This window comes from Pinus tabuliformis, chromosome 4_2 (assembly GCF_031772625.1).
Source record: "Pinus tabuliformis cultivar Carrire ecotype Pingquan chromosome 4_2, CPIR1, whole genome shotgun sequence".
NCBI lineage: Eukaryota > Viridiplantae > Streptophyta > Pinopsida > Pinales > Pinaceae > Pinus > Pinus tabuliformis.
Window position 1 is genome coordinate 1,099,553,612 of NC_142304.1, and position 14,164 is coordinate 1,099,567,775.

Consider the following 14,164-nt stretch of genomic DNA (forward strand, 5'->3'; position numbering starts at 1 on the left):
GACCATATTTATCGATTGCATATTACAAGCACATATTACAGAAACTAGGGCCACAAGATGTGGAGGGTTGATCACAGATTGACACGTTCCATGAGAACGAGAAATAAGTGATAGCCCCAACAATGGGTTTTATTCATGTGAAGCATCCCAAACAAACTAAACCTATTCAAAATAAATCATTTGACATTGTGATATGAACATTTTTTTGAAAATTTCCTTCAAATTTTGTTTTGAGAGTTGATGAATGTTGTGTAATTGCAATTTGAAGGTTCCTCTGTTTGCTCAGAATTGTTCCATTCACGGAAATATTGCTAACCTCTTCATGCAAACTACTCTCACTTCTGATCTGTGCAACTTTATTAAATGTTTTGTTATTTCTAACAAAATTCTTTAGTAAAATTGTTCTTTGCTTTGCTCTGTACATCTACAATGCAAACAACATATCTTCCAAATTTAATAGTATAGATCCGGCACATCAACAAAATTGTGAGCCACGAAGCAAGGATAATCACGAAGGGACATGCGAACATAAGGTGACGAGATGGGACGCATCAAGCGATTCATTCGCCCTGTCCTCTATATCTACAATCCCCAACAACAGAAGCACCATTCTGATTTCCGAAGGTCACCAGCATCCCATCATCTGTGCTCTCAGAAGGCGGCTTTTTTCTGTTCTTAGTCTTAAGGGGATGGCGCGCGAAGGCAGCAGAAATGCATCTGCCAACAAGGATCTTAAGCAAGCACGGGAAGCCTACGAAACAAGAACCTCGCAGAAGGAGAAGCGTAAGATTGAAGAGTTGGAAGCAATTGTGGCTAAAGGTGAGCCCTGGGGATTTTTGTCAGTCAAGATGGTTCTGATAGGTTGCAATCAGACAAGGAAGTCGTTCTTTAGTCTGCCCGAGCAGACCTTTTTGTAAAATATGTAATTTTTGTCTTAATACAAACTGCTAATTTACAAAAAAATAAAATAATAATTTTCTCCACTTTTTCTAGTTTTACTTTTGAATTTTATAACATGTAGGCTTTGGTGGGTTGAAATTATGAATTTTATAACATGTAGGCTTTGGTGGGGTAGAAATTATGAATTTTATAACATGGTGGGTTGAAATTATGTTTTAATTTTGATTTTTATAACATGTAGGCTTTGGTGGGTTCAAATTATGAATTTTATAACATGTAGGCTTTGGTGGGATAGAAATTATGAATTTTATATAACATGTAGACTTTGGTGAGTTGAAATCATAAATTTTATAACATGTAGGCTTTGGTGGGTTGAAATTATATTTTACTTTTGAATTTTATAACATGTAATCTTTGGTGTGTTGAAATTATGTTTACCATTCAATCCTAGTGGGCCAATATGTGGGCTTTGGTGTGTTTTGAAATTATGTTTACAGTACCAATGGGCCAATCTGTATGCTTTGATCTGTGCCCAAATTGTCTTGTTTGAAAGTTCAGCTCTGCGTATTGACGAAAGTTAAAGGAGGACAACTGAGCGAATATCTCGACTCTTCATTATCGTGTTTGTCAGAAATTCGTGGAATTTGATGAACGAAGAATTATTCAAATTTGATAATTTTAGTTATTCAAAGTTCACTAAAATTATAAAGGTAGATTGAAATGGAAACTACATTGAGTTGATTTGATTTTGAAAGCTCTGCAACAAAATTCGTGGAATTTGATGAACCAAGAATTATTCAAATGATAATTTTAGTTATTCAAATTATAATTTCGAATATGGGATCGATTCAAAGTTCACTAAAATTATAAAGGTAGATTGAAATGGAAACTACATTGAGTTGATTTGATTTTGAAAGCTCTGCAAATGGACGGAAAGAACTTATCTTTGATACAAGACAAATATAAGACAAGCATTCCCAAAGTAATTCGAATTAACTTATCTTTGATGTAAGACAAATATAAAAAGTGGCACTTTGATTTGTTGCAATCATTCAATTCCTCTTGGAACGTGAGATCAATATGTCTCAAATTTCGATGAATAGAAACTATGTTCTTTTAACATATTTCCCAATGGATGGTGTTTTTCTTTTGCTGGTTGTTCAACTGTTGCTTTTGCAAGATTGTAAAGAGAGACTATAGTTGTTGCCTCGTATCTACTCCAAGAAAACTCAAAAAATACAATTAAATACATATACACTTATGATTGCATCAACTTCCCTCTTATCCATAAATTTGGCAAATGAGTTTAGAGCCTTTGCACTAGAGATTAAAGAGTGTGAACTATAACTAGAAACCTCAAAATCTATGTCAGTATAACAACTGAACTACCATATCTGCTAATGAAAAATATAAGCAAGGCTATAAAACACAAAATTCCAATCATCAAAGGATTCCCCAAAATAATTTTAGGCCAAACTTATTAGACTTAACTTGATTACTCTGGCCATCAAATATTTTTCTTGTTCCAAAGATGAATCGTGTTCCAAAGTGTTGATTTGATTATTTTTTATTTTCCTCCCTCAATGGATGGTGATATTTGGGGCATCATGGACCATATTTATTGATTGCATATTGCAAGCACATATTACAGAAACTAGGGCCACAAGATGTGGAGGGTTGATCACAGATTGACACGTTCCATGAGAACGAGAAATAAGTGATGGCCCCAACAATGGGTTTTATTCATGTTAAGCATCCCAAACAAACTAAACCTATTCAAAATAAATCATTTGACATTGTGATATGAACATTTTTTTAAAATTTCCTTCAAATTTTGTTTTGAGAGTTGATGAATGTTGTGTAATTGCAATTTGAAGGTTCCCCTGCTTGCTCAGAATTGTTCCATTCACGGAAATATTACTAACCTCTTCATGCAAACTACTCTCACTTCTGATCCGTGCAACTTTATTAAATGTTTTGTTATTGTTATTAAAATTGTTCTTTGCTTTGCTCTGTACATCTACAATGCAAACAACATTTCTTCCAAATTATCAGTTTCCTGTAACTTCTTCTCCTTCCATACCTTTAGCACCTTCCAAAAATTTACATTGTCCATACTACAAGAATCATAAAGTTGATTCAACTCATCAATCCTACCTATGAGAGCACTATAATAGACCCTCATATCTTTGAAATGCTACAACTGAGATTGGTTCAAATTTCATTCTCTTCATAGCAGAGCTTCAAGGCATTGCTCCTCCTTGCACACACTCGCTCCCCATTCGATTGTCGAATTCCCAAAGTTGAAATTCTCTGCACTGAGAAGAGATTTAACCACATTGTTATTATTGTTCTGCCCTTCTAAAAGAAATACACACAGTCTCAATCTCTCCACCTCTGTAAGATCCCCTCTCCACGCCTCTATTGTTAGAACATTTATGAGATCATGTAGCGCAAATATATCACTGAGAGACATGAGGGTTTCAGCTATTTGGGGTTCCCGTATATTGTACTCATTGCTCATACAATGCTTTGTTATATCAATCTCTGATTCCTACGATCTGATTTTATTGAGATTATTTTTTTGTGTGGGTATTGTTGTATCGTGTCTGTAAGGATTCATACTCCATGTCAATTATATGGTAGGTTGTCAAGGCCTGTAGCAGTGCAATGGACACTTAGCAACCTTGTTGCCACCTTTAACTCTACATTGTCACTGTACAATGGCTTTCAAAAGAAGAATGTGGAGGGGAGTCTCAGCTGTAAGTGGTTTTTTGCAGAGGGGGTCTGCAGTTATTCTAGAGCTGCCACGTCACAAAAATGGTTTCGGGAAGAAACTTATTGTGGAAAACCCGACCCCCCTACCCACCGCGCCCCCCTCCAGTTAAAGCTCGGATAATCAAGTGGGTCTGCAATTTTTCTTTGTCATTGATTTCATCCCCTGAATTTAGATCTTGACACATGTTCAAAGAGCTTTGAGTAGCAGTGTTGTCACTTGTTGTTGATTATTGATAAATTTAATCAGTTCTCTTCACTTATCACTTGGATGTTCGACCCTGGGTGGTTTTGATACATGGATTACAAAATATTATTCGTTGGCTTCTCCCTTAGCGCATATGGGCACTTGATTGACCTGTCACCTGTGTATTTTAACACCTTGGCATGACATGAGACTTTTTATCAACACCTGACTCATATGAATGTGGAGACTTTTTTTTTATGTGTATTTTAACACTTTTTCACTCAGTGCTGGCATGACATGAGACTTTTTATCAACACCTGACTCATATGAATGTGGAGACTTTTTTTTTATGGGATATATATCCCATATTTTACATATGAAAGAGATTCAAGGCAAATATATGTATCATTACATATGATGTCTTCCAACACAATGCAAAGGTATACTCTACTTGTCTTGTGGCTTTGGGTTGTGCATTGGCCTTAGTTGACTTGTGATGCTTGGAGATAATATACTCTGACCCTTTGTGAACTCTTAGTGTTTGGCCAAAGGCTTCAATGTAGGGATTTAGTACAATAGCTTTTACAATAATATTGTATTTTAAACAAATAATTTAATATAAAATTATATATATATTTAAAATTTAAATTTATTATTAAAAATAACCCAACAACTATTTTGTCATGAAAATTTGTATATGCTTGAAAGTCTAGCCAGGAAACCAATTGGAAAAATTCAGAAATTTTTTGTAGCATTTTCTTTGACAAGAAAATGTTACAATATAATGAAGAATTTTTTGTTTGTAATAAAAGAAGAAGATAGAGACAACAAAAGTGGTGGTTTACTCACATTAGGTTTCCACCTAAAATCCTCGTGTTTCTATATGTCTTATTTTGATGTGTTGATGTGCCTTGAATTCTATGGTTAACATGTTTTAAGATTAATCTTCACATAATGTTGGTAATAAACTAATGGATCAGATGTAATGAAAATAAAAATATAATCTAAGTAAAGATTCATTTGGGAATGAAATATTGATTCACCCCTCTCTCAGTATTTCTAACAATTAGTATCAAAGCAGGTCCCTTAGAAGAAGCTTCATCGCTTAAAGGGAGATATAAAAAGAGGAGCAAGATGGAAATATTGTTTTCTACTAAGCCACCCTTGTTTAATGGAACTAAATTTATATTTTGGAAGGTCGGGATGAGATAATATTTGTAGTCACTGGGAGATGATGTATGGGGAGTTGTTGAAGAAGGATGATGATCAATTTCCATCCTCCATTCCCGTAGATGAAGTAGGAAAGAAGAGTTATGAGAACAATGCAAAAGTTGTAAATGTTATCTTGGGAGGGTTAGTAGAATCTGAGTTTGTGAAATTCACACAACTAGACACTGCAAAGGTAATATGGGATAAGATTATTCAGAGATAGTATGGTGATACTAAGGTAAAGAGTGTCAAGCTCTAATCATATAGAATTTAATATGAGTCCCTTAGAATACATGATGACGAAAGCATTGCAATTTTTTTCCTTAGAGTAGATGAGACTACTAACACTATGAAAGGGCTTAGGGACAAGGTAGAGGATTTTTCCATTATTGAAATATTTTGAGATTACTAACCCCAAAGTTCAATGCCAAAGTATTTTCCATTGAAGAAATGCAGGATTTGAAAAGTCTTACTCTAGAAAAAATTCATGGGATCTTGACTTCTTACAAGATGAGAAAAAAGGGGAATACATCAGAAATCAAAGAAGTTGCATTCAAAGCCACATACAAAGGAAAATAAAAGGAAGAACCTAAAGATACAAGCTACATTTCAAATGAGGAAGAAGCGAATTTTGTGAAGAAGTTGCAAGTGGGAACTGGTAAATTCAAAGGTAAACTTCCCTTTAAGTGTTTTTCTTGTGGAAGAGTAGGTCACTATGCATCCAAATGTCCATATAAATAAAATCATGATAAGAAATAAAAGGGAAAGGATGTTTACAAGAAAAATGCCAAAAATAAGTTTTATGCAAAGAATTGCTTTTATTCTAATGAAGATAGTCAAAGCATATATGATGATCAATAAGATTCAGATTCATATTCTAACACTAGTTACAAAATACTTATGGCTCTTGAAGATCAATCAACTAGTGAATCAAATAGTTGTGAAGAATATTATTTAATGAAAACATTAAAATAAATTGATAAACTTAGGAATGCAAACAAAGAACTAGAAACAAAAGAAAGTAGTATTGTCAAAGAAATGAACTTGCCAAAGTCTCAATTAGAAGCAACCAATAAAATAGCATAAGACTTAGAAAAAAAACTTTGAGGAATGGAAACAAATTGTGAAAATTTAGAAACAAAATGTGTGAGTCTAAGGGAAGATTATGAGAAAACCAATAAATGGGTAAAGTAATCTGAATCAGTAGAGAACATTATTAATGAATAATGCTCTCCTCTAATCAAGACAAGCATTGCATATAATCACAAGGTTTAAGATCCACAAGATAACAACAAGGACCCACAATATACTAAATGAAGTCGCTCATCAGATTTGAAACCTTCAAGATCAAAGAAAATTGTATCAAGTCCATCAATATTAGTTCCCAGGTATAAAATATGGTTTTATGGATATTGTTTCACTTGTAACTCATTTGGGCATAAGGCCACTAGTTGTAGGTCAAGCGGATGGAATGGAAGCACACAAGCATCTGGCTAGATGAGATGGTATAAATGTAAAAATTTTGAACACATTATCAAAAATTGCAAACAGTTTTGGAGGAAGGAGCAACAGCTAGAGATGTAGGGAAGATAGTCACCAATACAATCTGTTTTTCTTAAATCAAACTTCTAACATGAATACAAAAGTAAATGTGAAGTAGATAACCTCATATGATAATCAGGTCCACACGATCAATGGTGGATGATCTCAGGGGTAGGTTTTCATTAATGATGATTATCTATATTACTTGAGTATTTATGCTACTAATGCTATATATGTAATGTTTAAGATGAGATATGACATGTTCAAGGGGAGCATCACCTATGCTTCCAATAGATCATTGTTTGAATTATGGTTGTAATTTTTGCATCTGTTATTGGAGTTGGCCCAAGTTTCATGGGGAGCATCCCCAATATGGTTCATAATTATCTCATGATGATGAATGACTATTATTGTTGTCTATTGTCATTATTTTGTGGTTGATTATTGCTACTTGTTGATTGGAATACTATTATGGATTGCTTCTATTAATTTTGGTTGATATATTTCATGGACATGGTTATTTCAAAATTACATATCATGATTGGTTGATATACTGTTTCATGTGCTACTATTGATGGGTATCATGAAGTTGATCTTCTGAAACTACTTATTGATATATGTTATTTCCTTGGGAGGTGGATGTTTATGTTAGTCATGCTTACGAATGTACTCACACTTGTTTTATTAATCCTTGTACCTTGATTTACATATCTCTAGAGGATCCAATATATGCTCAGGGGGAGCATGGTTAGTTGATATTTATAATGTTGCATATGATAGGGGGAGTTCTTCTCTTGTTTCATTTCATCCCTTTGCACTTGATGTAAAAGGGGGAGAGAGACTTGGTGTTTTGCAAAAGGTTGCCATCAAGTCTAGCGGGGGATATTTTTGGCATTATGGCTCTGTTTTTGTCCTTCATGGCAACCTACTCTGATGTCTACCCTATCTTGATGTTTGATGCCTTCATGAATTATATGGATTAATATGAATATGTTTGATGTCATGATCAACAGTAGTCATTCCATCTCTTGATTACATGTCTACTTATGTACAAGACCTATATGTCTATTTGTGGTCAGCTATTACAGTACAGGATTTCAATACAGAAAGAGTAGTGCGGGAATGATGATTAATGCAAGAATGATGATATCACTTGATAAGCTATATGATTGATGTATCTAGTATAAGATTGATGTTACAAAGACTACAAAGGTTTTTTCAGGTGCCAAAAATCATAAGGAAGAAGCTAGGAAACTTCTTTCCTCAGAAGAGAAGGCTTTCTCTTATCCTCTGCCCTAACCACATGGAGGATGACTTGTGGAAGTGACCATAGATGAGAATTTTGTGTATTGTGGGTGTAGCTAGGCCTATAGGTTGCGAAAATTAAAAACTAATAACAAAAAAAAGGTTTTTCCCATGGATTTGTACACACATGAATGGATTGATCTAGTCAATATTACTACCATAATTTCTTGCTCTTGTTATTAGGAGAACCATGGTTTTTTCCCTTGGTAAAAGTGGGATCAAATTCCTATATGAGGAGGATCGAATCAAAGCATTAAGTGTGCATTCAATTATCTTTATCCTTTGATAAATTTAGATGGAAGATGTGCACCATGAGGATCGATGCTTAGATCTGAAGGAATGGTGATGGATCATTGAAGTGATGGCTAAAGTTTGTTTGTATGATTGGATTTATTTTCTGAATAATAAATGTCTGGAACTATGATGATATATTTGTTTGGTTGTTTTGCAGAGATTGATTAACAAACCATAATATCTCTCCTTGTTTTGATTTACATAATGTTATGATTATCATTTTTATGCCATCATTTCTTTTATAAAAATATGAAGTATGCAGATAATTTCTTCAAAGATATATTAGTTTGTGTGGTTGAAATGTATGGATGTTGAAGGTTGTATAGGTAAAGGTTATAATTAACTTAGTGGCCTGTCTTCAATATTTGATAGAGGACATATCTTAGAGTAGAGAACTATGACCTAATTTATTGCTACATGTTGAGTCTACTATTATGACTGTTATATGAAAAGATCTACAAGTTGGATCTACTCTCATGATTGGTATCATTGCTAGTGTGTTTGAGTTCAAAACCTAATGGTTGACAGTGGGTGTACTTCAGTGATTGTCTTACCTTTATGACACTAAATCTTTCTCTCTGATTGGTGTATGCAGTGAATGAAATAATTCTAACTAAGTATATGCAGGGATACCCTCTATAGTGTTGTTGCTTGTCTTCTTCACATTTATGCGGAAAATCTTGAGAGCCTAATGATAGATCTATGCGTGAGATGTCTCGTTACTTGATAGTTTTCTAATGACATGATCTTCATGTTTGGTTTACATTTATTGACAAAATCAGAATCTATAGTTTAGATTTGACATTGAGAGCTTCTCCTTACTTGATGGCACTATATGGGGCAGAGATCTATTTCTTCTTCATGATATTCATATGGTAGATTAGTGATTATATTGATACTAGGACACAATTTTATGTAGAGATCTCTTGGCCTTGGTTTCTTGGTTGCATGTGGCAGAGGTTGTTTTCTTGAATGTATGATGCTTTGTAATGGTTCATATGGTTTTTTTTTGGTAGAGTTTATTTTCATTTTCATGGTAGATCTAAGTCTATGTCATGTTTTCTCCTTAGTATGCAGTGATATATGCTTGACAATCACAATAATATTGTCTTTATCCTAGATTAGTGGTATGACTTGTTTATGATTGATGAGATAATGATATATGCCTTTTAGAACATATTGTTGGGCAAAGATCCTTTATATTTGTTGTTGTTCTTTCTCCTCTTATAGACTTATCAGCATGATATTATATTGCTTGGTAAAAGGTTGTGAGGGCATATTAGCTTGAATTAATAGAATTAGTAGTATTGGCTTGGATGTTGTGCATGAGTGTTGACAGATTGGCAGTGGACGATTTGTTGATGAGATTTGACAAGATATTGACTTGCGTTGACATATATAGTATTGGGTTGGCTTATGATGGATTTTCTTGACATTATGATTGTGATAGATGATTGTATTGGCTTAATGAGTATAAGGTTTTGACACTTGACTGTATTGATATGATTTCAAAAAGCAAAGTTATGAGAAGGTTTTTTCTAGTTTGATGTATTCATTGATTGGTAATGGCAACCTTGGAACGTTGAAATGGGTTCTTGGCATTTATTGATTTAGTTCTAGGATTGATCTGGTTACAGTGTATTTAGTTGTGATTTAGTGACTCAGTTGGTATTCAATGGCCTAGTAGTTGACTCGCTTGGTATTAGTAGTTTTGGTATATTGGTTGGTTTGATTGTAGTGATTGGTTTGCTTCAATGATTCAATTAGTATTGAGTATTCAATTATTCAGATTAGTACAATTCTTTTCAGCATTGCCATTGGTTTACAATGATTCAGTTTTGTATCTTGGTATTAGGATTTAGTGATTGGTTTCATATTCAATTTTTGTATCGGTTTAATCTTATTGTTGGTGTGGTTCCAGTTTGAAAATTGATGAAAGGTGGCCTACAAGTTTTGATGGTTTTTTGAAGCAAGTGGATCCAATGTGAAAAAATGTGAAACACGGTTCATGAGGAGTTGAGGGTTATAGTCTTCAGTAAGGGAGTTAGAGCTTCCTTCTGGTAGAAGCTGGTAAACTTGATCAGGGAGTTGTAGGTCCCTTCCAGTGGGTGTTGGAGAACTGGTGGAGGTTATAGCCTCTTGCAGGTAGGAGTATATGTACTGGAAAGAGTTTGCGCTAGTACAAGACCATGATGTAATTTATTTATAATAAGATAAGAAGACAAAGATGACAACAATGGTGGTTTTCTCCCATGTTGTGTTTCCACCTAAAATCTCAGTGTTTTTATGTGCATTATTTTTTATGTGTTGATGTGCCTTGAATTCTATGGTTTACATGTTTCATGATTAATTCTCACATAATGCTGGTAATAAACTAATGGATCAAATGCATTGAAAATAAATATATAATCTAAGTAAAGAATAATTGGGGAATGAAATATTGATTCACCCACCTCTCAGTATTTCTAACATGGGACCCTCCTAATGTGCATGTTATTGGTAAGTTATCTAACTTAATATTGGGAAATAATATGCCTACCAAGTATGAGGACCTTGGGAATCCCATTGTTACTTCTTATATTGGTGGAATAACGTTTCCTAATACTTTGATTGATCTAGGAGATGTCATCAATATAATTACTAGGGAAATGATGAACCTACTTGGGCTTACTAATTTAAGACCAACTCCCACTGTTTTAGAATTAGCAGATAGGTCTACAATCTGATTTGAATGTATATTTGAAGATGTTATCAATTCGGTTGATTCTTGGAAGTACCCAATAGATTTCATGGTGCTTCAGCTCAAAACATGTTTGGGTGGACACCCCTTGATTTTAGGAAGACCATGGTTGGCAACTGTTGATGCTTATATTGGATGTAGGTTTGGATGTATGACTATCTTAGATGGACATACTACCAAGAACCTTGTCCTTTATCCTCCTGCCAAGCAAAGTTTTAGATCTGAAAACCCATACTCACTATAAGTAAAGCTTTATAGTTTAAAAGTGAAATTGAAGATGATGTTATCAATAATTTCATTAGTGACCCTTATGTTATTACACCTTGTACATCCTAGTTGTTAAATGTTGCAATAGATAAGTCTAATGAGGAAGAAATTTATGATGAACCTGTTACACATGATATACCTACTACCTCCAGTCTTAAAAGTATACCAGTAGAAATTGAGCCTGGAAAAACCCTTAACATTAACCCTGAATTATCTACTAAGAAGAGACAAAAACTGGTGTTGTTACTCAGAAAACATAAGGAATATTTTTCATGGGATTATAAAGACATGAATGGTATCCATCCCACCTTATGTACCCATCACATTTACTTGAGGGAAGGGTCCTAGCCTATTAAGAAACCTCAATGAAGAATGAACCTAGAATTGAGAGGCATTGTACAGGAAGAACTCCATAAAATTTTGGATGCAAACTTCATCTATCCTATTTCTGTCAGTCAATGGGTATCTCCACTAATTATTTTTCATAAGAAAAATGGGAAGTGGAGAATTTGTGTAGACTATAGGGAGTTAAATAAAGCCACCCAAAAGGACCATTTTCCATTACCTTTTATTGATCAAGTCCTCGATACTCTATCCAGTAAGAAATTATTTTCCTTTCTAGACGGGTTTAGTGGTTATAATCAGATTTAGATTGCCCCTGAAGATCAAGAAAAAACTACCTTTACTTGCCCCTGGGGTACTTATTCTTATAAGGTCCTACCTTTTGGACTGTGTAATGTGCCTGCAACCTTTTAGTAGGCAATATTGAGAATTTTTTCCAGCATGGTTAAAACTATTTAGAATTTTTTATGAATGATTTACACCCTATGGGAATGGATTTGGTGAAGCCTTGAACAACCTTGAAAAAGTACTTGAGAGTTGCATTCAAACCCACCTCTGTCTCAACACTGAAAATGCCATATGATGATGACTGAGGGTATTGTTCTAGGACATTATCTTTTTGCTGCAAGTATTCAAGCAAATCCGACAAAGGCATAGGTAATTTTGAACTTTCCCACTCTTAAAACAAAAACAGGGCTACATAGATTTTTAGGGCGGGCACGATATTATAGATGATTTATAGAAAAATTTGCTAAGATTGCATTACCATTATTTTCCCTATTAACAAAAGACAAAGAGTTTGAGTGGACTGATAAGTGTAACAATGCCTTTGTAGAACTAAAGAAACATGTAACAACAACTCTTGTTTTGAGAGGACCAAATTGGAATTTGTCATTCCACATCTCTATTGATGCTTCTGATACAACCATTGGAGTTGTGCTTGGTCAACAAGATGGAAACAAGCCATATGTCATCGACTATATCAGCGATAATTTGGATCTTGCGGAGGTAAATTACACAATTACATCGATGGATTTCCTTGTTATTATTCATGTTATTAATAAGTTTAGGCACTACATCATTGGTTATCAAAATTTTATGCATACATATCATTCTTCTATCATATTTTTAATGAAAAAACCTATTACAAATGCTAGGGTTACTAGGTGGTTGTTGTTACTCCAAGAATTTGATATTACTATTATAGATAAATCTGGAAAAGACAATGTTGTTGCAAATTTTCTCTCTAGGTTAACTAATGTTACTAATGATCTGGTAGTTGAAGATTATTTTTCATATGAGTATTTGTTTACAGTATCCATGTGTTCACCCTGGTATGCATACATTGCTAATTATCTTACTGTAGGAAAGTTACCTCATCACCTTTCTCCTAGAGAAAAAAGAAGATTGTACAATAGAATGCCAGATACTTTTGGATGGATGGAAACCTTTTCCACATTGGTTTTGATCAACTGATTAGGATATGTGTGACGGAGGATTAAATCCATGATATCCTCAAGGTATTCCATGATGGATCTTGTGGAGGGAATTTCTCAGACAGGAGGATTGGTCATAAAATGTTGTAGATGGGCTACTTTTGGCCTACTATATTATGATATACGAAGAGGTACATTTAGGGTTGTGGCAGTTGCCAAAGAATCGGTTAGATCACCCAATCATATGAGATGTCATTACAACCCCAGTTGGTGGTGAAAACTTTTGAGATATGGGCATTGGAATTTGTGGGATTGATTAATCCTCCATCTTAGTATAAGGTTTATATTCTAGTTTGCAAGGATTATGTTACAAAGTGGGTAGAAGCTAGAGCACTTACCAGAGCAATTGACTATGTTGTTTCATACTTTTTGTTTGAAGAAATATTTGTTCGGTATGGAGAGCCAAGGGAAATAGTAAAAAACGTATGAGCACAGTTCACCTCTTGGTTGATACAAGATCTTATCAAGAAATATGGAGTTCCATCATAAGATCACTTCACACTATCATCCTTAGGAAAATGGGAAGGTGGAAAGCACTAATAAAGTACTTAAAGCTATTCTTACCAAAATTGTGGCAGGACATAGAAAATATTGGGTGGAGAGACTTCTTGAAGTATTGTGGGCTTATAGGACAACTTGGAGAAATACTACAAGTTTTTCCCCTTATGAACTAGTTTTTGGTAACAATCCCATCTTCCATATTGAGTTTCATATTAAGACATTAAGGACTTCCTTGGAAGTAGATTTAAACCTAACTTCAACTCAAGAACACAGGTTGAAAAAACTAAATGAGTTAAATGAAAAGAGTTTGGATGTTGTGAAACAAACAAATATCATTCAACAACAACGAGTCAAATGGTATGATATGTTTATTAATAAGTTTTTTTATAAGGGTGACAGGGCCTTACTATATGATTCTATGTTCAAGGATTTTAAGGGAAAGTTGTGCACCAGGTGGTTAGGTCCTTATGAGGTAGAAGCATTCTTTGACAACAAGATTGTAAAATTGAAAACTAATGATAATTCTAAGGTAAGCAAGGTAAACTATTAAACGAGAAATGTACTGAGTACCCATTTTTTTTAGGTAGCAAAAAATCATCCGATTTT